This window comes from Notechis scutatus, chromosome 2 (assembly GCF_049901735.1).
Source record: "Notechis scutatus isolate UNSWTSFEM ecotype Mainland chromosome 2, rNotScu1.2, whole genome shotgun sequence".
Taxonomy (NCBI): domain Eukaryota; kingdom Metazoa; phylum Chordata; class Lepidosauria; order Squamata; family Elapidae; genus Notechis; species Notechis scutatus.
The window spans coordinates 218,759,729-218,786,189 of record NC_142010.1 but is presented as its reverse complement, the minus strand read 5'-3'; positions in this window follow the sequence as shown (position 1 = coordinate 218,786,189).

Here is a 26,461-nt window from a genome sequence, read left to right as displayed (position 1 = left end):
TACTCCAAAAGTGTTCAGGAAGCAAAATCTTTATTGTCCAGTGATAAGATCTGGATTATTCTGCATTTCAGCACTGAATATATTTTACATTTTAAATTATTTAAATTAGATTTATATACATTAATGTTTAAACATGGATGTATAAATTATGAAAGAGAGCTAGTTTGGTGTCATAGTTAATGGCACCAAGCCAGAAACCACTAGTGATATCTTAGGCATGAAGGCACCTGAGAGATCTTAACCAAGTCTCTCTCAGCCCTGGGTAGAAGATGACAGCAAATTACTTCTGAAAAATGTTGCCAAGAAAACTGCAGGAACTTCTTTATATAGTTGATAGTAAACCGATTCAAAGACACACCACAAAAAGTTAAGGAAAGGTTTTAACCCCAGATTTGCTATTTTGCATTTTTTCAGAAATTTGGAAACTAAAATGTTTAGCATGCATTTATAGTATAATGGTGTAATGAAATTTGTTGGATGAGGTAAATTTAACGTACATCAGCAAAGCCGTTCCTAGATCCACTTGTACCTTGAAAAAAAACTGGATGATGAAATTTTTGAAAATTGTAATGCTTTTCTTAAATATTCAATTGCAGTTTCTTGCTGCACTTTCAGGCATATTGCCTAAAATGTTATATTAGAAAGTGAGTGTATTTGACTTCATGCTATGTCCTTCCTCTGAGCCTGCAACCTCTGAACTGGACTATTTTGGGACACAGGTTTAGCATTCTTTCAAAAGAGCGCTAGATTGAAGGATTCAATTCAAGACAAGCTTAAAGATGTTTTTCCTACAAATTTGATGGAAGTTGTTACTTCTTTTCATAGATATAGAAGGTGTAGAAAAAAATCTAGTGTTTCCAGGCAGAAACCATTATGATTAGTCACCTCTATTCATATTTAAAGCAAGCCAGGCTGTGGGCCAGTTCTTTCCATAAGACTGATAGATGTGAAGATATCTAGTATAATCAGCATTGCAAGCTTTTCTGAAATCCATAACATCACATTTTACTTTGGTTAACTTATTTAATGTATTTTAAATTAGAAGAATATGTATTTATCAGGGCTTTCTGAAGATAAAATATTTTCTCTACCCTGTGAATGATTCATGGGTGTTTTCCTTGAAAACCATAAAAGAAAGCAGCTGCAAATGAACTTAATTAAATGGAGCTTTTATACGTTTTACATAGAAAATTCTAAAATGGAAAGAGTTATGTTCATTATATCTTTAACAAGGGAACAGCAAGAGGTTCAGCTACAAACAATTTCTCAAGTTTTCAGGAAAAAAAATCTTAATGTTTTTATTTCTCTGTGCACAACTACAAGCCCCCTTCTATCAAATCTTTAAAACACTAGAATGTCTGGGATTCCTGTCAAGTCTAGACTTCACATCAGCTCTAAAGAATTTCATGTAATGTAATGATTCATGGCTTGCACAACCATCATTATTGCACTGACACTCTGCAAAATTATTTCTAATCTTGGTCATGTTCATTATTCGTACAACAGATAAGTCCAGTAAGTACTTCCCTCCCCTTCATATGGGGAGGAAGGGAGAAAAATGAGATCTTTCATGGTTTGCCCAGGATGACTATTAAAAATGTAATAGTCTTAAGTTAATTTAATTACTTAAGTTAATTACATATCATCAAGCTGCGCTCAATTCTGGCGACTTTATGAACAAATGTATGCCATTTTCACCTGTATTAGATGTTAATTCTACTTCTTTTTAGGATTCTTAAAATGCTGTCAAAATGTATATACAGTTCCCTTAAACTCTCAGAGAGGAAAGATACATGTATTATATCATATCCCCATATACACAGTCTTGGTGGTATGGTGGTATGGTGGTATGGTGTGGATTTATGTAGAATTTTCAGTTACAATGACCATCCAGAAGCATCATCTTATCAGTTTTATTTTATTTGTATTGATTCTTCAAACACAGCTAGCCGGAGTTATTCTATGAGGTTCATACCCTCTACTAGGAGTTGAACAGAGCTTACTAGAAATGATCTCATTCATCTGCCATTGACATCTCCTTCTTCTGCTTCACTGAATCTGAACAAGCATATATGTTTTTTGTAGGCCATTTTGCTCTTACATCAGACACCATGTGTCAGCTTTTTTTACAGAACATCACCTCAAAGAAACAATGAGTCTTTATGAACCAAGACTGATTGATTCTTCCTGCAATCTATGAAACTTTGATGTTCTTCTCAAAATCCATAATCTGAAGATGTTTTTGTTTTTTTACTTTTTCTCAATTCCCTGCTTTCTCAGCTGTTCATTACGACAAAGACAATTGTCTGAATTATCCTAAACTTTAATTATCTTTATCATTGAAAAAATTATCTTTATCAATTAAAAAAACAACAAGAAAATATAAAATAAAATAATTATTCTCTTACTCATGGCTACTTAACACTTAGAACAGAAAAATCTCAATTTTTAACCTATGCACATACTACAATATATATCATTGACTTGACATTGTTCCAGATCATGAGTCCATGGAGGAACAATCCATGCATTGCAAGAAACTTTACATAGCCTGTGTACATCCCTGAATGCTTTTTGCAGTGAAACATGTTGTTCTACATTCATAAAGTCAAATCACTCAGTTCTTGAATTGCTATTCCTAAATTCCTACATCCCTAGAGAATCTGACAGGATCTTCCTTGGTCAGTCTAAAAAGAACAGTCAAAAACTGTATCTTCCAACCTAAGGACCTAAAATTGAAAATATCAGACAAAGATTAGATGAATGAGACAAAGAGTAGATAAAAACCACAAAAATGTGCATACATAGGATAAATTCATATTTGAAATATTTGTAAAGTATCTCCTCAATATGTCCAGGTGTCATTTCCAAGAGGATAGCAGAAGCCATTACATCAATAACTCTTCTTTGCCCCTTCATATCTATTTGTGTGATTGCAGCTTTCAGTACTTTCAAGCAGCTGCTGCATATTTCATTATGCCAATTTTACAAATTTGACTCTCACTATAGATACATCTATTTTTATGTTGGTTGTCTTTAGCTATTTTTGCAGCTCTCAGGAAACAATAGGACTAAAATTATCACATTCAAAGAACACACAATGAAGGCATACATTCTATACAAATAGTTGGAACAAACAACATGTAACAAAATTAAACTAAAAGCAAACTATTATTATTAATATGTGCAATGTTCAGGAAGATGTAACAGGAAAACAAAGGTGTATGAACAATTTTCAAAAGAATGTGATAAAAAAATTAATTTTGTAATAATCAATGTGGAAATTAAAGGCAAATGTTATTGTGAACATACATTGGAAAGCAAAATCTGCATTATTGCTGGATATACAACAGTGCTGCACTTGGGATATATTCTGCTACAATGTAGCCAAGCAACAGAAAGATTGGGATTTTTTTAAAATCCAACATATAATGCAAGAACTTACTTCCTTGAAGTTTCCCCTGCAAAGTGGTCCAGACAAGAAGCACAATAAGTTCTATATTAATTGTTAAGGTTACACTAAAAGAATTTTCAGGTCTTGATGCTTTGTGATCTTCTCCAATTCTTTGACTTCTATTCTGCTACCCTGATATTGCCGTATTAATTATCCACACTTTCTTTTTTTCAACCACAGTTAAATCTGGTGTGCTATGAGCCAAAACATTATCAGTTTGTATTCAGAAAATCTCAACATTGTAACCTGCTCATTTGGACAACTTTTTCAATTTTATATTCCCATTTATTTTTCAGTAATGGCACATGATAATTTTTATAGATGTTCCAGTTTATTTTGGCAAATGTATTATGTTGTTGTTTATAATCAGTTTCTGCAATCTTCTTGCACAAGCTACATATATAATCTATTGTTTCTTCTGGTTCTTGGCACAGTCCGCACTTTGAATCATGTAACTATTTTCCAGTTCTGGCCTTCAATTGCATTAGTTTGAATAGCTTGTTCTTGCACAACCAAAATCAAGCTTTCAGATTCTTTTTTTTAATCTTTCAGTTGTAAGCCATTGTCAGGTTTTATCTGTATCCACTTGATACAGATCTTTTGTAGAAACTGACCATGTAGTGCTTTTCCTTACCAGCATTCTGTGTTTCCATTACATTATTTTGATGTCCGTGCTTTATTTCCTGTACATTCAATAAGTTCTGATTCTTAACTTGCATCAATGTTTGTCCTTGGTTGTCTTTTACATTATCAGCCAATGCATGCTTTTCTTCTTCTACTGATCTGAAATAAATCTCTCTCTCAATTCTATGGGCAGGAATAAAGTATCAATATCACTACAAGGTTATAATACATAGTGACTACAGTAGTTATTAGCTTTCTTATTGTTTATTTAGTAAACTTATATATTTCTTGATTTTTTAGTGCAAACGGTCCAGTTCAGATGTGTCCAGTTAATAATTCCAGCAGTATATTGTACAGGTACCACTTTGGTGGGAAGGTAATAGTGTTCCATGTGCCTCAACATATAATCATAACCATATAGTTTCGATGGCCAGGTCATGATATTTCATGATTTTTTCCAGTTCTTTTTCTTTGACTGGCATCTCCTGGTACACGATATCAATAAATTGTATGCTTCAGCCCTCAACAACCATAATATCTGGCGTGTTGTGTTCCAAATGGCGATCTGTCTGTATTCAAAAGTCCCACAAGATCTTCACCATCTCATCTTCGACAATTTTTTCAACTTAATGTTTCCATGACTTTTCAGATTCAGGTAGGGCCAGTGGATTAAGTATTTATTATTATTATTATTATTATTATTATTATTATTATTATTATTATTATTATTATTATTATTATTGTTGTTGTTGTTGTTGTTGTTATTGTTATTGTTATTGTTATTGTTATTGTTGTTGCCTTTGAGTCAGACTCCTGGAAACTTCTTGGACTTTTCTCTGCAGTTTCTTGGCAATATATTCAGGCATGGTTTGCCTGCTTCCTAGGCTGACATGGAATGACTACCTCAAGATCACTCACTGGCTTCCTGCCTCAGGTAGGGACTAGAACAGAACTGTCAAACTCCTGGCCTATGGGCCGGATGCATCACATGCTAGCCATGCCCCCACCCGGTTTAGCAAAGGGGGGGAAAATGCTGCCATGATGATGTGAGTTTGACACCCCTGGACTAGAATACCCAGTTTCCCGGTTTCCAGCCCAGTGCTTTAACCATTATTATTATCATTCCAACTTTTGATATAAGTGCAACGTATAATCAAGATCATAGATCTTACTAAATTAAAGAATCACCATACTTACATTTCAAAAGGAAAAAACATGGTTAGTTCATATCTTCCCACTAGTATTTTAACATCTTATCTGTCTATGGAATATTAAAGATTGGAGCATAGAAAATGATGCCATATGGGTGTCATTGGATAGAAACCACAATGTCATTAGCTTCATGACATCATTCATCACATCAGATCTTTTCTGCCTACGTCCCCTTGCCAAATATTAGTAAAAAGTTTTAAGTGTCAGAACAATAGGGATTATTCTAAAATTACCATGGAATGGAAACTGTTAAAGATGAAAATGTTAGTAATCTAATCACCAAGTTTTGCAGTAATCTCTACTTTCAGTCTTTTGCAAAACACACCAAAACTATTATTAAAATCTTGAGGCATTACACTTTCAAAATTATTTCTCTTTTCCTTTCCCACATAGTAGCAATGTTGCGACAGATAACACACAACAGCTGATTATAATGAGGCATGCATTCTGGGATAACAAATAGCTTTTGACACAGGAAAAAATGCATGAAGAGAACAACACTAAAGTTATGAGTACAGTATAATTCACACAAGAAAAAAAGAATTTTTAGGTTTGCTTGCACCTAAGGAAATAAATATAATTCTTTATTTAGGAAATCACATGGCAATAGGAAACAAAGTTACTTAAACAATAGTCAGTAGTGCCCTTTCCTCAATTATGGAGAAATAATGAATCAGGAAATACTTGAACTGCACAGCTCAGAGTAAAAAGTGAAAGAGGAAATGAACAGAGAGAGGAAGTGCTGAAAATATCAACTGAAGGCATATTATATAAAGACCTGCAAAATATGTTTTTTAGGTTAAGGAAATAAGCTACAGGTAGTCCTTGACTTATAACCCTTTGTTTAGTGACCATTCAAAGGTACAACACCACTGAAAAAAGTGACTTATGAGCACTTTTCACACTTACAATTGTTGAAGCATCCTCGTGGTCACATGATCAAAATTCATGCACTTGGCAACTAGCATGTATTTATGACATTGTACTGTCCTGGGGCCATGCGATCCCCATTTGTAACCTTCCCAGCTGGCTTCTGACAAGCAAGCTCGATGGGGCAAACCAGATTCACTTAACAACCCCAAGATTCACTTAACAAATACAGTAATTCACTAAACAACTATGGCAAGAAGGTGGTAAAATGGGGGGGGGACTCACCTAACAATAGTCTTGCTTAGCAACAGAAATTTTGTACTCAATTGTGCTCGTAAGTCAAGGACTAACTGTAAAGATATAGAGTGCTAACTACCTTTATATCTACTATCCCTGGTTTTCAATAGGTTCATAGGAACCAAAAGCCATGTATACAAAGTGGAATTCCAGAAGAAAAATTAAAACTTTTTTATTTGACATATAAGACCCAGGATTTATAAATGCACTATGATCAAAACACACTTCACCCAGCACCTTCTTCTGAAGGAAAAAAGCCACTGATTCTTAAGCATAATAACTTCTGCATTATATAAACATTCTAACTCCACTAAAGCCAATTAGCTATGGAAATCTGACCTAAACAAATAATGTCTGTACAATTATAATAGGAAACATATCTTCATATTCAATTAATTTTGGTTATTTCAAGAAATCAGTGAACCAATGTTATGCTTACCAACTTTATTTTAAAGCAAATTCTCTATGAGAATGCAACAGAGCTCCATTAGGAAATTACAGTCTAAATGCAGCATGAATCAAGTGTGTGACAATTTCATTGCAGCAAGCGTTAACACTTGTCACAAATTCAGTGTAACAACTTTTGCTTTTTGAAATTTAAACATCCAGCTATAAATTATTCTATCATGTAGCAAGCTGGCAAAGGCATCCACAAGACCTGATGCTTTCATCAAAACAAGCATCAAACCATTACAAGCCAAATTCAGACCCTTTTGTAGATATGTGTGTTATGATGATAACAGAATAAAGCAACATACAAAAGAGTGGAGCTTACCTTTGTTTATTGTTATCTATTTCTTAAATTTCTACATCACTTTCTCATGGAGTGACTGGGTGGTTTACAAGAACTTAATAAAATCACAAACACATGACTAAAAGCACAGTTCAAAACAGAATTAAGAACAACATTAAAAATTATAGATTAAAAATGAAAAATCAAAGTTAAAAAAATTCAGAAGACTACAGAAATTAACAAGGTGGAAGGAGTGGTCTCAAGCCCCCAATCATCATCAGGCTTGAATCACATCGAGACTCCTATGCTAATTGGCAGAGCCAGGTCCTAATAGTTGACATTTCCCTCATTGCATAGCCTGTATAATCACTCACCCAATTTCTTTATGTAACCCAGAAAGTTGCAGCACAGTTGGCAAGTAAATGAATCTGGTGCAAATTATAACGGTTTGCAATGAGAAGCTAGGAAAGCAATTTGGGTACTAAAAATCTATTTGGACAATTCTTAATTGGAAGGAGTGAGAAGGAGAGAAACAGGAACTCAAACTTAAAACATATGATAAAGAATGAAACCTCTATGTACATAAGGATATGGCTATGTATTGTGTGCCAATATTTCTGGGACTTGCAGTAGAAAATTCAAAGTATTTTGCTTTCTTCTCCAGGAATTTTGGGTCTAGGACTCATGTAAATATTTGTAATTTATACATCCCACATTTTTAAAATAGAACTGTATCCTAATGACATAGCAACTGCATATTTTTGTAAGAGTCACACTTTTTATCAGTACAAACATTGATCTGGTTTGTTTGCTTGTGTCAGGTTTGCTAAGCAAGGGTTCAAGGACAAATGTGAGGAAAAATACAAAAAAAGCACAAGTTATACGCTTTTTAAAAAGTTCCAAATCAAAAGACTAATGTGAGAATATATCAACTTAAACATCTGAGCAGCTATGCTAAAGGAATAAAGCAGATGTATAATATTTTTCCTTCTTTATTTTTTTCTTTGAAATCCTTCTGTAAGTGTATTATATCAGGAATGATGGATTTCCTTTCAATCATTCTCATGTAAAACTTTTTAACTGCTTTCTAAAGCCTGGCTTATTAAAGAAATTTCTTGACACAGTGCCAATCAGCATATTTAGATATATAAACACACTAAATAATGTTACACTGTATCATAGTCACAAAGAAGGCAATGTTGAATTTAAATTTTGCACTTTTAAATTTTGCAGTGTTAAATACAATACATAGAACCATAGGCATCTGGTGGAAGATGCCATTTTATCATTGCACAAATGACATAAATTATTTAATTTGCATCTGAGCTTTTTGATATACTATAATTCATGCTTAAATTTACTTTTAGTCCAGGGGATTAGCAAAAATAAAAATGCCCAAATGAATTAATTATTATAAGTATCCTTTCTTATTCTATATATTCAGAGTGTCAGATCAGTGTATATGTCATTTCTTCAGTGGAAGAAGAAAGGGCAGGGAGGCTGATAAAGAAATCCTTTCTTGATGTAACCTGAATATATTTAACCTTATATCGAATTTGTATAACCCACACATGATACAATGGAGGGAGAAAAGCCAGATGGCCAGAACCTATCGCCTTCGAGAGGCACAGCCAGGAGATGAGAAGATCATAAAAATTCCACAGTGAGATGTATCCAGGGAATCTCTGGAAAAAGTTCACTCTAAAAAGGGGGTGGGGGAAATTAGGTATGTCCTGGGAAACTGTGAGAAAGATTGTTCCTACAGAAGGGGTGGGAGAGGAATTAACATACTGGCTTTTGTTTCTCTAAATACACATCGAGATAAGGGGAGGGGTTCTAAACTCCCTTATGTATCCCTGTATGCCTAAGGGACCTCAAACGCTGCTTTGAACTCCTACATGAATTGTCTCATCTCAATAAAGGATTCCTTTTGATACGTTTAGTTCTCAAAAGTTCATTCTTGCTAATTGAATGGGAAAAAGTTCTGTAGCCTGACACAGAGGCAACTATGGGAATTCGTTTAATATAGTGATATGGGCAAAAACATCATCATAGCTACTAAAATATATTATCTTTTAAAACAGGAAGGAAAAATTACTGGAGAGGCATAGGATCAATTCCAGTTGAGTTTAAAATATAAATTCCTCTAAACATGAGAGTATAATCATTGTTTCCTGTGGAAAATACTGCAGCTGTTCTGCAGATGTAGCTTGGTTCACTCTAAAATAAGGCCATAGAAGGCAACATTATACTATTGTACTACTACTATTACTACTTCTAATCTCTATCTGTTGTTGAAATTCCACAGTATGATGTATGTCAGGGGTGTCAAACTGGGCCAGATGCGTCATGCACAAGCCATACTCTGTGAAGGGGGGAAATGTCATGAAACGTAACATGATGGCAACATGATGCTGCAAGTTTGACAACCATGATGTATGTGAATTTAAATATATCATAATCTATCTTAAAATGAGAGATGTTCCATAAAATATCAGTAGGAGGGGATTGCCCCATGACTATTTAAAAGAAAACCAAGTGATAAAAATTCATTGAGTAACTACTATTGTAGAATTATTGTATTAAATATGGTCTAAATACATATTATATTACCACATTTCATAAAATCATGTTAAACAAAAACAAATCTCCCTACTGTCAGAAATAAAATCAATTTCACAGATTTTTTTTCAAAATGCCACATTGTTAATATATAACTGTTATCAAAATGTTAGAGGCAAAGATAGAATGACAGAGTGCAATGCAGAAATGGCATTTATTTCCAATACGAATCTATAGACCTGAGGTACTGAGAATCATGTAGCTGATCAATTCCACTTGGATAGTCATCCTGGGGAGAGTCTATTTATGAGGTCACTAAAAGTCAACACTTAATTTGGTAAATACATAATCAAACAATCAATTTAGCACATAGCAGTACAGCAGGCTGTCATTTTGAACCATTTAGCAGAGAAATAACCTGAAAGAAAGAGCAAAGTATTTATATATTGTCCAATTTTTATATTCATTGTTTGAATTGTTCATGCAAGATCTTTTAAGAGATCAACTTCATGATATAGAAGAATTCATTGTAGGATATACGTTTGTCATAGTGTGGGAATAGCAGAATTTTGGTGAACAGGATTTTTATTTATTATACTTGTGTGGTGAGACAGCTGAAAATTCATGTGCTTACCTCCCACAAGAAGATGATTGCATATTTCCTATTTCTCCAGAGTATCCCCTATTTCAGAATTACAACCATATGTAATGGCAAAATGTCAGCATGAATCATGGATTAATAAAATAGTCTGAGTTGATTTATCACTTGGATCCAATTGATTTATTTGATCATCACAGGATTCTAGTATCAGAGCAACATATTGTGAATCTAGGCACTGGATTCACAAGCAGTAATTTTAATCCTTGAGAGTTGAGTATATTTTGTTCTGTAAACAGGGGTGGGATTCTAATGGTTCGCACTGGTTTGGTAGAACTGGTTGTTACGATTCCCAGTAGTTCAGACAACTGGTAAAACGGGCCCCTGGCTGGCCCTGTCCCTCTCCGCCTGCTCCTCCATTCCCTGTTCAGTCAGTCCTTATTGCGCATGCGTGACATTGCACGCATGCGCAACAATCACTGACGGCATTCTCCCCCAGCCTGCCCCACCCAGTCACTTCTTATAGTGCATGTGCACTACATCGCTTCCCACATTTTCCCACACACCGCCATTGCTTCCAGCAGCAGCAGCAGCCAGCCAGCCAGTCTTCCACCAACTGATCTCCCTGGGTGAGTGAGGCTCTGCAAGCCCCAGTCGCCTACAAGCTGCTACTGCTACCAGCCACAGTTGAATCCTGGCTCGTGGGCCGGCCTAGGACACCACTGCCATGCCGCTGCCGCCGCCTTCACCCTTGCCCACCACCGCCACCACAAGCCCTGGCTGAGTCCTGACTCCTGGGCCAGCCTAGGCCGCCACTGCCATGCTGCCGCCACTCTCAGCACTTGCGTCCTAGCAAGCTTTCCTTCCCCAACCCCCACTTGCCTGTATTGCTTAGCCATCAGCACCTCAGCTCCATACAGCACTCATGGCCTAGCAAGCTTTCCCCCACCTGCCTGGCTTGCTGGTGATCAAGAGGAAGGGGAGCCAGGGCTGACCTGTCGCTGCTTGGGTCCCGCCTGGATTCTCTGCAGCTGCTGGGCCTTGCCTGCTAGGAGCAGGGGTGGGAGGGCAACCAGGGAGCACGATGCTATGCCACCCAGGCTCTCATCGCCCAGGCGGCATAGCATCAGGGAAGGCAAGCCAGGGCTGAGAGCCACTGGGCTCCCTGCCAGCCCACATCCCACTCTGGCATAGCAGGCAATGAGGTATGCCCCAGTGTGAAGAACAGGGCAGTGAGTCCCAGCTGCTGCTGCTTTGCCAGCTGGAACCAAATGCGCCGTCTCCTCACAGAAGATCCCGGCCTCATGTGCACACATGAGGTTGGGACCTTCTGCGAGGAGATGGCGCGTAGGCAAGTCACTGTGGCACCGTGAGATGCATTGTTCTGTGTATGCCCGAGAAGGAGGAGAAGGCTTGGGTGAACTTTTCTGCCTCCCTTCACTTCACTCCATTGCTGCTCAGAAGGCAGCTGCCCCAGCCTGTACCTTTAAGGTACTTTGATGCAGAGGGAGGGACCAAAAAGGGACAGGCAGGGCGCAGGAGTTGCCTCCCAAGTCTCGCCATGTCCCCATGTCCCTGCCAAGAAGCCTCCAACTGCTATCTCTTTGCTGGCAGGAGAATCCTCCAGCCACTGATCCCGGTTTGGTTCCAGCCAGCAAAGAAGTGGCAAAAAGATGCAGCATCTGGAGGTTTCTTGTCGCCCTTGTCACGAATGCTTGCAGCTGCCGCATGGTTTTTTGGGTGTGGCTGGACTCCAGCCACACCGAAAAAAAGACGCGGCAATGGAGGCTTTTTGCAGTGAAAATTATCAACTTCCAGCTTTGCTTGCTCCACTTCTCCAATGCACCACTGCTGCTGCATTCTAGGCGCTGGCCATGCAGGCTCATCCCATTGACTGCTGCACCGTTCCACTCGGACTTATTTGGGCAAGTCCCTCTGGTGCAGCAGGCTCAATGGGGTGGACCATTGGGAGAAAGATCAAAGAGAGAGAAAGAGAGAGAAAGAAAAGAAGAGGGAAAGAGAGAGGGGGGGGGGGAGAGAGAGAAAGAGAGAAGAAACAGACAAGAAAGTAAAGAAAGAAAAGGGAAAGAAAGAAAAAGAGAGAGAAAGGAAGAGAAAGGAAGAAAAGGGATAGACAAAGAAAGGGGGATGGATGGAAGGAAAGAACAGAAAGAGAGAGAAAGAGAGAGAAAGAAAGAAAGAGGGGAAGAAAGAGAAAGAAAAAAAGAGGGAGAGAGGGAGGAGAAAGTGAATGGGATATGGAGGGAGGGAGAGAGAAAGAAAAGGAAGAGACAAGAAAGAAAAGAAAGAGAAAAGGGAAAGAAAGAAAAAGCGAGAGAGAAAGGAAGAGAAAGGAAGAAAAAGGATAGATAAAGAAAGAGGGGGGATGAAAGGAAAGAACAGAAAGAGAAAGAAAGGAAGGAAAGAAAGAAAGAAAGAAAGGAAGGAAGGAAGGAAGGAAGGAAGGAAGGAAGGAAGGAAGGAAGGAAGGAAGGAAGGAAGGAAGGAAGGAGAAAGTGAATGAAGTATATGGATGGCTAGATAGATATATGGAAGAAGGGAGGGAGGGAGAGAGGAAAAAAAGGAAGGAAGGATACAAGCCTTGGCTTCAGAAGACTCTTTGAAACAGCACAGCAAGCTAGGGCTGGCCTGCAAGAGATCTTGGAGGTCATCTTCTAGTCCAATCCCCTGCTCCAGCAGGGTTAGAAGGGTGTGTGTGTGTGTGTGTGTGCATGGATGTCAAAACTCCAAAAACAGGTCAAGTAGCTCTGGGGAGGTCAGTCATAAATTAGAACACTTGCTAAGCAACCTGCCATTAAGCGAGGGCCACTTGTATTCGATTTGCCAGTCACATGGCCACCTGGCCACACCCACAGTCACATGACCACCAAGCCACGCCCACCCTGTCACATGATCACGAAGCCACACCCACAAATTAAGCCACAGTTGTTAAAAAAATTGAATCCCACCCCTGCCTGTGAGGTTGGGAGAAAGGGATGCTTGATTTGCTCTCATAATTTCAACCTGAGCAAGGCAATAAATGTATCTCTAGGAATGCAGACATGCACTCATGAGCTTAGTAGTGGATTATTCAAGGCTGATACTTGAATAAATTAGTGGCTTTTATTGGAAAAGATTTTATAGTGATATAGTTCAGATATGACAGAATGTAGACATTTGGCCACATTTATAGGTCAGCTTGAACGTTTAAACCCCTTTTTTCTCCTGTCCATACATAATAACAAATTTTTGCGTCACTGAATGAATGCTGAGATTTTGTGGGCACTTTCACAGTAGTTTAACAATAATGTCTGGGCTCAGATTTTTTTTTACGTCAGGCCTTGCCAGCTTCAACCCTTACATTACTAAAATATCTTAAGGAGTGACTGGGTGGGGAAAAACACAGCGATGTCGGGCATGTACGCAATGTTGTGCTTGCACGATAAGGACTGACTGGGCAGGGAGAGGAGGGGTGGGTGGAGAGGGGCAGGGTGGGGCCAGCCAGGGGCATGATTTGCCAGTTCTCCAAACTGCACAGAATCATAACAACTGGTTCTATAGAACCGGTCCAAACCGGAAGAATCCCACCCCTGGTCCTACCTTCTTCTAGGGTATTTTTCTGATTTCTCAATCTAGGTATTTCCAGCCATTCTCTTTAGGCATTGTCTCATCCAAATAGTCCATATTTAAAAAATACTTTTTGAGATCAACTAAATCAATCAATCAATTTTGATTACAGTCACAGAGCAGCATTACAAATAAAGTATCAACAACAATAGATAGATAAAAACAGACAAAATAATATATTACAGTTAGTGATGTATTGACAATGGGCAGTTAGAGTCTGCCTAATTTTGCATATCAAAGTCAGCTAATAGCTGCCAAATAGATAGACAATTAGACCTTTTTATTTTTAAATTTACTGTTTTGCAAATGTCCTAGGTCCCAGAACATTGAACGTCAGACTTAACTTCAACTCCTTCCATAATTAATCTATAATATCGAGGCTTCTAGGAGTGTTACATATAAACATAAATGTTAAAACTTACATGAAATTTCAAATTCTGCTATCTTCTTCATTTTCACCATTATGCATTGGTAAATAGCATCTGCTAAATGCAGTAGAAACTGAGCTGCATTTGATAGCAAATGTTCACCCAAAAGTGTTTCATTGAAAAAAGTGATACAATGGTATCTGAACAATGGAAAGGTATCTCTAGTCATAGTTTGTGGAATTATCATCTATTGTGCACTTTCGTATGAATAGGCAAACTGAGATTCCCAATTATCTGAATTTTGAGATACATTTCTCTAGCCAAATTATGTGGTCAAAAATCCAAAATACTTTTGATCAAAGGAGGGGGGAAAGCCTGATATAGTTTACTCCTGGTATACTTATAACAGATAAAAATAATCTGGCATAAACATATGGAAAAGGGTAACAGAATATCAAGTACAAAAATAGTGCTGAATGTGAATATAGATGCCAAATATTTATTGACAGATTTATACAACATATGCACATTTATGTCAGTAAGCTCCTTCCTTAAGCCCTATATTGCTAAGCCTTAACAAATACAGAAATAGTATGGATAAAATTTAGACGTATAATTTCTATGCTGTACTTAAAGACTACAATTTTTAAAATATCTTCCCAAACTATTATTAGAAAAACCATTTATAGAGTCCTTAGCGCTCACTAAGCTTGGTTGTTTGCTTGCAGGTGCTTCATTACCCAACTAGGTAACCAGGGGTGGGATCCGACCGGTGTAACTACCATTTCGGTGATTTATGTTTTATGTTTTGCTTCGCGCGTGTGTGAAACATCCTCAGCTATGCTGCCCGGACAGCTGAGCAGCGCTGCGCATGGGTGCGCAGCATTTGAAAAAGCACTTTTTCCTGCTTTTTCAATTGCAGCTGTGCCATGCAAAGCAGCTGAGGTTGAAAAAGCAGGAAATAAAGGTCAGGTAAGAGCCCGGCCGGGTGGGTTGGCCAAAACAGCAGCAGACACAGAACCAATTCTGTGTTTGCTGCTCTTCAGAGCTACCGGTTCTACAGAGCCGGACAGAACCGGTAGAATCCCACCCCTGTAGGTAACACCATCTGTACTAGTGATCATGAGGTTTGTTCTCTGTTGTATATAATAGCTTGCCCTGCCAGTGTTGGCAGGGATATATATTTTTATGTATCTAGTTCTTTGATTAATGTATTGTTTCCTGCTTGATTTTTTGGTCTGGTATTAATCCATGCTTATCTGGATATTGGTAGCTGGAAAGGATGTGCTCTTGTCTTTTTTCTTTCTTTCTTATTTTTTAATTGTCTCTTTTGAATAATGTGTAAAATGTGGTTTATTGATTTGTCCGAATGTTTTTTGAATTTAATTTGGTCTAAGATGCTCAGTTTCCCAGTTGAAACTATGGTTGAATCTGTCAATGTGTTGCGAGGTTAATGAGTTTTCATCGTGTCTTATAAGTGCTAGTTGATGTTCATGAGTGCAGTCTGCTAGATTTCTGCAGTCTTGGTGGCTGTTATAGATGACTCCTAGTTTTTCTTCTTAGTCTATTGGATCTTTTGGTTTTCTTAAGATGTTTTGGAGAGCCTGTGTGCTACAGCAATGCTGTGTGGTTGTGATGGCCTGCTGATATTTTATGAAATGTTTTTGATATATGGCACTGTTACCCTTTTTAAAGCTTGTATTTATTGTGCTGTATTTGGGTTGAATGGTCAGACACTTTCTGATAAAGTTGCACTGGTATCGATTTTGTTGCAAGATGTTGTCTAGGTCGTCTGTTTCTTCATCTCATGTTCTAGGTTGACGCAGTGTATTTGTACTGGTCTGAATAACATTCTTATACACAGCTCTTCTTATGGCACATTGTGTTGTTACTTTGATAATGAAGCTCTTGTTTAGTGCAGGTTGTGAGTTTTCTTCTTTTAGAAAAACTGTTTTGTTCAAGTGCTCTTATGTGATCTGTTGAACTTGCTAGTCAAAGCAGGGATTGTTGGTTGTTTGATTTTTAAATTCATTTTCTTTCAGTTTTTATTTTTTTATGATTAATCAAGAGCAAGAGAATGTTAAAGTGATTATCTAATGGTCACTTTAAACAAATTCCCCAAAAAATTATTTACAGAATACATCTTGAAAATAGTAGCAAAGAAGATTCCTCTGTTTGCCAAAAATGGTAATATGTAGTCATAAACCAGTATGGTTTAGCAGTTAAAAAAACCAGATTAGAAACCTGGAGACTGCCAATTCTAGTGCCTTAGGCATGAAAACCAGCTGGATGATGATAATCCAGTCACCTTCTCTCAGTCTAACTCAGCTCAGATGGTTGTTTGGCTGTAGAGAAATAGGAGGAAAAAGGAATATTAGATGTGTTACTGCCTTTAGTTGTTTATAAAAATAATAAAGATGATAACAGAGGATAAAGAGGATAAAAAACTGAAAATAATATTCCCAAATAAAAGCAAAATAAAATACTCCCTACAACCCACTAATTTCCAAACAGCAACAGAAAAATGTGTCAAAAAATACATTATCATTTCTCAAATTACTTGAAGTAGATCCTCAGTATCTACGCCAGGTGGGGGGGGGGAGAAATAATTAAATTGTACTCTGTGCCAAAGAAAAAACAACTTTTGGAAACTGATTTCAACTTCCTTGCTAGAAAGAGAAAAGGATCATACAAATTTCACATGTTCAAATAACTCATGAGCAGGAAAGTAGGCAGATAAGTACACACACAAATAATACATACCCCCAACTATGTTAGTCATCAGCCATATAGTCAATATGGATAAGAAGCAGCCTATGTAATGTGAACCAATATGAGAAAAATATTTGCCTGAGGTACAGGATAAATAATTGCACTTTAAACACAAACACTGAGAGTCTAGATCAGGGCTGTCAAACTCCCAGCCCATGGGGCGGATGCATCACATTCTAGCCACGCCCATGCTCGGTTTAACAAAGGAGAAAAAAGTTTGACACCCTTGGTCTAGATGTTCTCGTAAAAAATACCTAGAATTAGAAAACTGAATGGATTTTTCTCTGAAAATAAAAGCAAGACTAAATATTTAAGCATTTAAACCATAAACATGCCCATGGGTGTATTCCATAACAGCTTGCTTTGCCAACAAAGGCATGGTGACCTTTTAACCTACTTTTTGTAGTTCACTAGAGCAGTGGCCCCAACCTTTTTTGTGCCGCGGCCCGGTACCGGCATCACAAAATTATCCGTGGCCCGGTACCGGCATCAGCACGCATGACAAGGCAAGGCGAGCCGAGCGACCGGCCAGCCAGCCATCCCCCGCTTCTCCCCGTCACCTTCAACTCCTCCTTTGTACCTTTGTCGATGGGCTTCACTTCGGGACGGCTTCGGGACGGTCGCTCGGCTCGCCTTGCCTTGGGTGCTGAAAGAATCCTCACGCCTTAGTTTCGTTCGAAGCCCCCCCCTTCGATGAAACTAAGGCGCGAGGATTCCTTCAGGACCCAAACACCGCTTTCCAACCGGAAAAGCTCACCCGGAAGCACTTTCTCGTCAAACAAGATGGCGGTGCCCAGCAAACCGGCGGCCCGGTAGGAAATGTTCCACGGACCGGTACCGGTCCACGGCCCAGTGGTTGAGGACCCCTGCACTAGAGGACAGCAAAATCTCCAGGAAATTCCTTACATTGATACAGATTAAGCTGTGTCACTTCAAGATATTTCAGAGAATACAACCTCTTTCCAGAAGTTGGTTCAGGGCATTTTTCCTTCCTGCAAGCAAAGTCAAAATGGCTTCCTTCAAGTGCTTTCAGATTTCAGCCACAAAGTTAGAGCTATTAACACAATTGTTTGATGTAGTAGTGGCAGGAAAGCGATCGTTAGTCAGCAAAGAGCTTCCTTATACATTTCTGATACAATGGAGAAGACAGCGTCATGGCAAATGTCTTGAGCAACGAGTCATCTATAAATCATCTTTTACATAGTAACAGGAAGGAATTCTATTCTACCTTATTCCTCATAGCAAAATATCTTACTTAGCATATTCTGATTGAGAAATAGAAAAAATGAAAATGATTTAGGGCCAGCAAGAAAAGAAATTTCCAACTAAGCCTTTTTGTCCAAAACTTATTATTCTAGTGAAAATGTATCCAAAATTGTTCTGTGTGATTATGAATCTTTTTTAAAACAGAGATACTTGCTATATTCCATCCATCCATCCCTCCCTTCCTTCCTTCCTTCCTCCCTCCCTCCCTCCCTCCCTCCCTCCCTCCGTAATACACTCAAATATATATTTTAATGTTCTTCATTGTGTTATTCATTTTTAAAATATTCTTTTAATTTGCAGTTTTAAAATATATTGGATTCTACTTCAACAATATGATTTCATGAATGAATGCTTTTCAAATAATATGTATGGTCTATAATCTTCTTAACCTTTGAATATGCCTTTTCTCAGTATGCCTAGCTCTCTCTACATCAGGAACAATATTTTACAGGCTCACTTGACATGCATCTTTCATGCAGATACATTGCCAGACACATATCTCAAGTAATCTCTGATTTCTCCAGTTGAAAACCAAATAATAAATAATAGTGCCTTGGAACTATTTTACTACAATATTTTTATGTTTAATGGTGAAAAGCAAGGACCAAACCCTAATTTAATAGTTAATATTTTTTAATACTTTAATTAATCTCAAAGGGAAATGTGCTTTTCTTTAAATAAGTCTCCACTTTATGCAAGGTGCTTTCTATTATCATTTTCCCAAGAGTTCTTACTATAGTTCCTACTATACTGACAATGCCACAATTTACTCAAAAGCATTGTACAAGCTCCTCTGAGACCAACATATTAAATAATTAATCTACAAACCAACAGATGATAGCATGCCATCTTGCCTTTGAGTTAGATTATTAATCATCTTCTATTTTTAGAATAAAAACACAGCTTTTGCATAGAGAATACTAGTTAAGATCATCAATTTGGGTTGATAATAACATAGATTTTAATTATAGATTATTCTTGTGTTAGTTTATAAAAAACTATAGCAACAGCTGAGTCAAAGAATGATTCAGATACAATTTCCACTGATGACAGCATCTTTTACTTATGAAACTTCATAAATTTAAATTAGAGTAACCAAACAGTTGGCTTAAACAAATTAAAAAATTATCTGCTAATCTGTCATCATAGAATTATATTGAATGTTAATTCTTCTTCTGCACATTATACATAGCCATCAAGACTAGCAATGATTGTATCAGTGATTCCTCTATATATCTTGCAGTACATAAAAAATCTGGTCATTTCCAGCCCAATTGTCTGGACATTATGATTGCCAGAAACCTATCTGACAATGATAATAATTTTAGCTAAAAACTGAAAAATATCAGGAAACTGTTTTGTGCTGCTTTTATTTATCAAAGCTAGAAATGTCATATGGTATAAAAACCTTGCCCTGTAATTCTACTATATTTTCTCTGAAGAACTTCTCATACTGTTTCCTCCATTGGCTGAGAGTCAGGAAGCAAGTTCAAAAGGCAGTGATTGACTACAACTCTTTACAAGACTGTGTTTCTTCTAAGCTAGCGGTTAAATAGAAATAAAAACAGCATATTGAGGCCTACAAGGGAAGTAATTTTACACAATGTAGACACATAGCAATAGGCAAAACATGTTGGTTTTTGTTTCCGTGAGTGCACATATTAAACCTTCATCTTCTAGACTTCCGAAAGAAAATGAGATGGGTAAATTATATAGATGAGGTGTGTGGATCAAGTATTCTTCCCTTTTATTTACTTATTGGGGTTTCTTATATCATAAGGCAGTAGTGGGATTTAACCTGTTTGCACTGGTTCATCAGAACCAATACCTAACTTTTTATTAAGTTCGGCGAACCGGCTCCAAAATGGCCAGATTAGCGTGCATTCATGTGGTGGCAGCAGAAGAAGCAGTATCAGATCATGGGGGGAGGTTACTAAATTAAGTAGGAAAGTATAAGGCGGGGGGAAGGGAGGCAAAAGGAGCAGAAAGTTAGGTAAGGAAGACAGAAAGGATAAAGCCAAGGAAAAGAAAAAATTGGGGTAATGAGGAAAATGCCAGCAAAACAGCAGCACCGCAAATGAATGGCTGCACACTGAGTTGGAGGCAGCCGGCAACAGAGAACAACAGATCCAGCTCAGGAGCCCAACTAAGCAGCCCAAGGCTGGAAAAGAGGCAACTGAGAGCAGCGAACTGGTGCCTGAACAGCGGACAAGAAGGGAGGCTGTTAGAGGCAGCGAACCAGTGGGTCATAGTATATTCGTCAATTGCCTAGGCCCTAGAACCATACTCCAAACTAGGCAGCCTGGCTCAAGAGGGCAGCCAGGCATCACAGGCCCGAGGGCCTAGAAAACTTGAGGCAGCCTGACTACCACAGCCATCCCCCTGAGTCCTTCCAGCCCAACAGCCCTCCTCAGTGACCTGCCCCAGGTGGAGGACTTGATCCAGGGGTGGAATTCTACCGGTTCTCACCAGTTTGGTAGAACCGGTTCTTATGATTCCCGGTAGTTTGGAGAACTGGGAAAATGGGCCCCTGGCTGGCCCCACCTCTCTCTGACTGCTCCTCTGTTCCCTGTCCAGTCAGTCCTTATTGCATATGCGCGACGTCGCGTGACAATCACTGATGGCATTTCCCCCCCAGACCACCCCACCCAGTCACTTCTTATAGCACATGTGCACTACATCGCTTCCATTTTCCTGCCTGCTGACATAGCTTCCAGCAGCAGCAGCAGCCAGCCAGCCAGCCTTCAACCATCTGATGTCCCAGGGCTCTGCAAGCCCTGGTTGCCTACATGCCGCCGCTGCCACCAACCCCAGTTGAGTCCCGACTCCTGGGCCGGCCTAGGCCACCACTGCCACACTGCCGCTGTCGCCCTCACCCTTGCTGCCACCACTACCACAAGCCTAAACTGAGTCCTGACTCCCGGGCCGGTCTAGGCTGCCACTGCCATACCACTGCTACCCTCAGCACTCACATCATAGCAAGCTTCCCCTCCCACTTGCCTGGCTTGCTCAGCCACCAGCACCGCTGCTCCATGCGGCATTCGTGGCCCAGAAAGCTTCCCACCCCCACCCCACTTGCCTGGCTTGCTGGTGGCCAAGAGGAAGGGGAGCCAGGGCTGACTCATCACCGCTTGGGTCCCACCTGGATTCTCTGCAGCTGCTGGGCCTTGCCTGCTAGGAGCAGGGGTGGGGGCATCAACCAGGGAGCACAATGCTATGCCTGGGCCCACATCGCCCAGGTAGCATAGCATCAGGGAAGGCAAGCCAGGGCTGAGAGCCACTGGGCTCCCCACCAGCCCGCCCCTCCACTCTGGCACAGCAGGGAATGAGGTGCACCCCAGTGTGAAGAACAGGGCGGCAAGTCCCAGCTGCTGCTGCTTTGTCAGCCAGAACTGAGCTGGTAGCCCACATGCCATCTCCTCACAGAAGGTCACGGCCTCACGTGTGCACATGTGAATCCCACCCCTGACTTGATCAACATTCCCTCCCCAGTGAGATAGCAGCCCCCCCCCCACTTTCTGCTAGCCCAACAGCCCTTCCCAACAGCCCATCTAGCAGAGGACAAAAGCCCTGGAGCAACCCATCTAGTAAAGGGAACTGGTGGCTGTGAGAAATTGGGGGTGGCAGAATTGGAGGAGGGGAGAAACATAGCAGCAGCAGAATTCATGGAGGGGAGAAAGCAGCAGCAGAATTAGCGGATGGGAGATCATAGCGGCAGAGATGATCAGCAGAAACACATGGAGTTAAGAGAGATTTGATCTCTAAAGCTGGGTGGCATAAATAACAAGGTAGAAAAACAAGCACATAGACAGCAAAATAGGATAGAAAAAACAGGGATAATTACCTAAAACAAAGAACGTAGAAACAAGTCTAAGAGCAAAGCACATCCACCAGCCAAAAAAGGAGATTTTCAAATTCTAAATTTGGCAAAATCTTCCACATCCTTAAATTAACAACCAAAATGAAACATTTTTAAACCATTTTTATCTCTTTCTTCAAACTTATATTGAGATAAAATTTCCTACTTTTACATAATTTTTTACCCTAAAAAGAACCAGCAAAAAGAAACAAACTCATGGAACAGGTGATTGATAGTATTGTGATATGCAATATATCATTTTTAATACTTAAAATGGTAATTAGGGCAGAGAACCAGTTGTTAAATTATTTGGATCCCACCACTGGTTTTTCTGAAGTTGGTGGATTAGTAATAAAATCCAAGCAAATAGATAATAATTAATCTTTAAAAAAAACAAGAAAAACAATCCAGATACACAATCATGACATCAACTGGTTATTTCATTATTATTGCTGGAATCTTATATATAATTTATGTCTGCATTTATAAATATGCAGAGAATGGCTTGCAAAGTAACACAATCCAAGCAGTAAAGGAAAATAAATGTCTTGGTTATGTATATTTTAGCTCTGCAACAGTTCAAAAGAATTGAATTACCATAGTAATCCCTTTACAAATTAATCTGGCGGCATAGCTGATCAAACAGACTTCTTCATGCAAAAGAAGCAAACTGTATTAATTAAATTCACAAGAGTCTTGATCTTTGATTATACTCAGAAAGCAGTGAATTATATCTTGCCTTACACAACTGCCTGGACTTAAAACATTTATGTGACTGTTGAATGTCTTGCCCCAATTCCACCTCCCCCATTTTGTATGTCTACATAGGGTGCAACTTCCTGCATTCCTAGCAAGGAATTGTTCAGATGCAAGGTAATTTCTGTCCCAGGTCAGCAGCTGGCAAGGTGAATTTTCCAGACCTCCTCTGTTTTGTTTCCTAGAGATCTTGCTTCAGGGGAGAACCTGCCAGTACAGGTGAATAAGCAACAAGGAAGACATTTGGTAGTAATGATGAAAATGGTGGAAATGATATGATGGCCATGGTCATCTATTCAGTAAGTAGTTTGATGTATAGCCATGATGATCTTCCACTACTCCTATGTGAGCATCCAAGAGAACATTTGTAGCAGCAGATGTGGCTAATGCTGTCCAGCTATGTTCCCTTTGCAGCCTGCTGTGATCCTGGGTAGCAGCATGCAGCTCAAAGGCTGCTATATTATGTCTTTGAAATGGTGTGCAATGCTGTTTAGGGGACTGACACAATCAACTGCAGAGCAGGCAGAAGGGATTCAGGAAAGACAGCATGGGAATGTTAGATACTTTTATTTATCAGCACCTGGTTTCCCTAGTAGCAAGCAATTTGCACTCCCCTTTGCAATCTGCAGCAATGGTGGATGGAAGTGGAAAGGTTTGGCATTATAGTCATAAAAAGGACCAACATGTAGCAGTGAGCTACTCTCTCATGCAAGCATCAAGGAGAGCAATTGGATCAGTAGGTGACAATCAAGTACTGCAAATACTGTTCAGCTATTTTCCTCAAAAACTGACCCTGGAGGCCAGTCCAGATTTTTAAAATAGAGGCAGCAACTATGAATGGAGCACTATACCACTGACTGAAAAAAAAAGTCTGCTGATAGTGTTTGGGTTCCATCATCATGGTTGCCAAACAGTGAGGGCCATGACATAGATGGCCATCAAGCGTGGCTCACTAGGAAAACATTGTTTTGGCTATTGGAAAATTAAGGTTCTGTCTGCCATCATTTATCTTTCTGTTCAGCAACATGTCCTGGATTCTTGCTATTACAAGTACTGCCTCCGTGCCTCTCTGGGGAGGAGACGAGAAATGTGCTCAAATAGTAGGCCTGCGGCTGATCCTAGCTGAGAGGCAATTGGTATTTTGCATGATGGCTACATGTTTTTATTTAACTTCAAAATACTTGTCTGCTTTCCAGGATAGTCCTTTGCCTCTTTATTACAAATGCTTTGGGAAGACTGGCAAGTGAGGGACATGAATAGTGGTGTCATCTTCTCTTTATCAGGAAGATTAGTACAGTGTGGGTTTCAAAAAAATTTCTTACCGGTTCAGTGTGAGCGTGTGCTTTGCATGCACACATGTGCTTTGCGTGTGCACAACATTTCCAACTCCCCTTCTGCTGCAAGCCCTGTGTGTAAAACAGCTGACGCACAGCAATCGGCTGTGCCCGCGTGTAGCAGCTGAGGTTGAAAAGCAGGAAATAAAGGTCAGTATAGAGCTGGGACAGGTGGAAGGGCCCAACAGCTGATCGTCGGAACAAACCGGTTCGCTCACAGATGATCCTCGGAGCTACTGGTTCAGCTGAACCGGGCCAAACCGGTAGAATACCACCACTGGATTAATAGCAAGCCACTAGCAGCCTATAATCTTTCTGCTATTTAAGGAATTATTCAAAATATTCACCATTAATTGTCATTTACATCATTTTTTACATTTGCCAGTGGGCTTTAGACTGCACAATAAACTTGCCATGCTGAAGTAGTTATATGAATTATCCCTTAACTAACATAGACATCATTTTCCCGAACAAATAAAAGCTGAATGATTTCTCTCATTCTCATTGCACAACAAAATATTGGGTAAGGCAAAATGTACATAAAAAGTAGCTGATACAAAACAAATTCTCACATCATTCTCTTTTTTTTCAAAACCAATTGCATGAAATTATTTAGGTCAAGTAAAGATTAATTTTAAAATATACATACAGTTTTAAAATAATTTAGAAGTTAATTTTTCAATATTCTTTGTAATAAACGATGAATGTTTGATAGAAATACTATGTATATGTATGAAATAGCTAAGTTCTTAAATAATTTCCGCATTACTAATGCTTTGTTATTGTTCTTTAATTCCATAATGTCATATTTCTTTATCATCCATCTGAATCTGTTACTTAGATCAGTAAAAATAGTTCTTTAACCCTCTCTTCAATATATTTTAATATAAACCACGAAAATTAGCACTTTGGGCATATAAAATGCAAGCCACAAAAGAGACCCAGTTTATTTCCACCACTCAACCCAAGTAGCACCACCACTTCGAAACAATATTCGGTTGAGCAGCACTAAGTACCACAAAAATTATCTGGTTTTTTTTTGTTTCCATTATACTCTTCCAAATGAAAATTAATTTTAATTCATCTAATGTCTGCCATGTGATGTTTGTAAAAACAAAAATGGAGTCAAAATGGGAATAGTGATGGACAAAGAGAAATGGCATCAAGGTTGTTTTTATGTAAAAAAGGAGGGGGGGGAAGATTCACAATACTGCCAGGCATTTGCTCATGTCTAATCATTTGGATGTATAAGAGAACCTCAAGAAGAATCAAATTTAAAAGAACAAGTTGTACCTAATGTGTACTTAGATTTTACACTGATGTCATTTTGGCTGCACTAGAATCATTATTGGTTGATAGCCAAACAGTGTAATTCAAGGACACTGAAATATAAAGGAAGAGCAGGAAAAATGTAAAGAAAGAGTATTCATATATTTAGTCATTAAATTGTCATGGGAGTTTCATTTCATGAAGAATAAGTGAAAACCCATCTCCGCTCAAATTACACTTTTTTTTTTCCAGAATGAATGTTGAAGGAGAAAAAAGAGAGAGGGATAGAAAGTAGCCCAGATTATTTTAATGGTTTTACTTGGTATGATGGCCAAGGGATAGGGAAGGAATGCATATGGAAACAACTTTGCCTTTCTTATGAATAAACAGAAATATGTTATATTTGAAATAATATGAAGGTGATGTAATGTTTATTAAGAAATTGTAAGATGGTTTCATTTTAGAGACCCACAATTTCCAGACTGGCCTTATAGCAGCTGTCCCACCCCATGACTGTATAATGAAAAATAATATACACTGGGAAAAACATGGATCCTCCTTGGTTAACTTTTTTATTTTACCATGCCTAGCTCTGCACAGTAAGTCTCAGCAACTTAGTTTTCTCTAGAAAATAAGACTGTCACCTTCTGAAACAAGATTGTAATCTTAGCTTTGATGCAGGACTTCAGTTGTGTCATTCTATAGAAGCTCCCTAGTTGATGTAATTAGGAATGGGGAATTAGCGGACTTCCAGATACTGCTGAACTACAACTCCTAATCTCTTAATTATCAGTCATGCTGGCTAGAGCTGCTGAGAGTTTGATATCACAGTGTCTGCACAGCCATAGATAACCCACTTT